Here is a 2,580-nt window from a genome sequence, read left to right as displayed (position 1 = left end):
CGAGGTTAATTCCTCGTTTAATTCGCGTAATTACGACGCGTGGCGTTAACGGGTAACGTACTAGAGACGTTTTGTATTGAATTACGGCGTATTTTTGCCGATTTCCCGTGTTTTCACTTTACTTACGGAATTCTTCCGAAATTCGCGATTTTTCGCGTTAATTCGCGTTTCGCAATGTTTAATTAACGGTAACACGCTTTCCCGTCGCGAAATTAATCGGTTTTATACGGTATTCGCGGTTCCTTTGTACTTGAGTCGCACCGGCAAGACGCACGTCCGTCGTATTCAGTAGTTCGGCAGTGACTGACTGGCAAGATGACTTCCTCTACAGCCAAGATGGCCAGGAAGAAACGGTGCGTTCCGTTTCCCTCAGTTGGTTCGGTGTTCCCGAATTTAGTAATTTTATAGTAACTCATTCAAACAGGCCTCACAGTGTTAGTAATGGCTTAAATAATTCGGATAATCTCCTGAACATAAAATATTAATGGACTTTCGTTTTTTGTTAATAATTAATGCGAATAATTAAACATTATAATTTGACAATTTCGGCAACTTGTCCAAACGTTTTTTTTTTGTTTTTGTTTTGCGTGGGAGGAGAAAATCTTCTTATACCCCTTCCCGAGGGGGACCCTTTCGGGACACCCATCGGGGAGGGGAAGACCCCCGACGGCCCCGTACCGTCGGGAGTGCCGGATTCGGCCGCCCCGTGATCCCTGGAGTATCAGCTACCCCAGGGACGCGCCGGGACGGTCGCCTACCGACTAAAAACTTCCCCCAAGGCGTACTACCGCCATTGCCTGTGAGGGACAGTCCGGAACTGCATTTCAGCATCACCTCAGACTGCCCCCCAGCCTTTGGAGTCATTTAACTCCCTACCTCCTTTTAGCGGGTTCTTCGTCCGAGTGCTAACCTAGTCTATCTTACGTCTACATTACTATTACTAACATTTTATGTACAGCTTTGCCTATCCTTGCAATGCACGCCTCCTTGCTCCTCTCACATGGCGGTCATTGGAGCTTAATACTACTATTTACATACTATGTACACACCTATGCTCCTCACACATGTCGATCACCGGAGCCTCCTCGGTTCGGAGGAGCCAAGGCTCCCACGGGTCGAGCAGCCTGCTCGCGGGCACGCTCGTCCTCCTCCTTACTCCTCATTACCGTCTCGCAAAACCTTGCGAAGACGGCCCACGCTTCGGGGGAGCGCACAATGGCCCTCACCACCGCCCTGAAGCTTCTGTCTACCCCGATTATGTCTAGGAGATCCCCCCTCTGCTCCGCCCAGGCCGGACAAAACAGGAGGGTATGCCCCGCCGTGTCGCTGGCTGCCCGGCAAAAAAGGCATATCGGGGTGTTCATTCGTCCTATCCTGTAAAGATAGGCCCCGAACACCCCATGCCCCGTCATGACTTGTGTCATGCGGTAGGTGAGGGCCCCATGCGCCCTCCCTATCCACGCCTCCAGGTCACCGCCCATGGCCTCGCGTACCGTCGCTCCCGGGCCACTCGGAGGCAGCTCCTCTATCCGTCTGCCCCATCTAGCTATAGCTCGGCGACGCTCCATTTCAAGAAGGGTCGCACTCACGCCAGGGGCCACCGCACCATCCCGAGCAAGGATTTCCCGTCTCCGGAGATAGGACCTCCTGAGACGGTCCGCCGCGAGGTCGAAAGGGACCATCCCGGAGAGGATGGCCGCGGCCTCGCCCGAGATAGTGCGGTACCCCCTGATTACCCGGAGGGCGAGTTGCCGCTGCAATTTCCGCACCGCCCCTCGGATTCCGCGATCCCCCGCCGCCGTCTGCGCCCATATGGGTGCGCCGTATAGCACCACGGACATAACGACCGCCGCGTACGTCTTCTTCCTTCGTTCCCCGGGTCCTCCTATGTTCGCCATGATTCTAGCCAGGGAGGTCGCCATGCCCCATGCCTTTGGCACGAGCACTCTAAAGTGATCCTGAAAGGTCCACCGCGAGTCCAGGGTTAGACCCAGGTACTTCACGGCGGAGCCAATCGGGACCACCGTCCCCCCTATGCGAACCACGGCCCCCCGTGGGATACTATCCGCCATAAAGGCAATGGCCTCGGTCTTGGCGATCGACACCTTTAGTCCTAGTCGTTCAATCGCTCGCACCACCGCCGTGGTACCGATCTCCGCTCTAATACGTGCCTCTTCGAAATTGTCCGCACTTGCCGTCACCAGGGTGTCGTCCGCGTAGCAGAGGGTAGCGCAACCGATCGGCATATACAGACGAAGGATCTCGTCATATCCTATGTTCCACAGGACCGAACCCTGTGGAACCCCGCAGGTAACCGGTTCACGGACCACCCGCTCCCCACGATTGACGTATGCCAAGCTACGCTCCGATAAATAACTGTGGAGGATGCCACGGAGATATCCCGGGACACCCTTCTCTTCTAGTGCCCTCCTAATCATGGGCCACGGGAGGGAGTTGAAAGCGTTCGCGATATCTAGCGACACCGCGACCATCACCCCCCCTCCCGCGTGCCCTCCCTTACGCGTTCTCGCAGGCTCCAGATGGCGTCCACCGTGGAGCGGCGTCTCCGGAAGCCATACT

This window comes from Trachymyrmex cornetzi, unplaced genomic scaffold (genome assembly GCF_001594075.2).
Source record: "Trachymyrmex cornetzi isolate Tcor2-1 unplaced genomic scaffold, Tcor1.1 scaffold258, whole genome shotgun sequence".
Lineage (NCBI taxonomy): Eukaryota > Metazoa > Arthropoda > Insecta > Hymenoptera > Formicidae > Trachymyrmex > Trachymyrmex cornetzi.
This window is presented reverse-complemented; position numbering follows the sequence as displayed.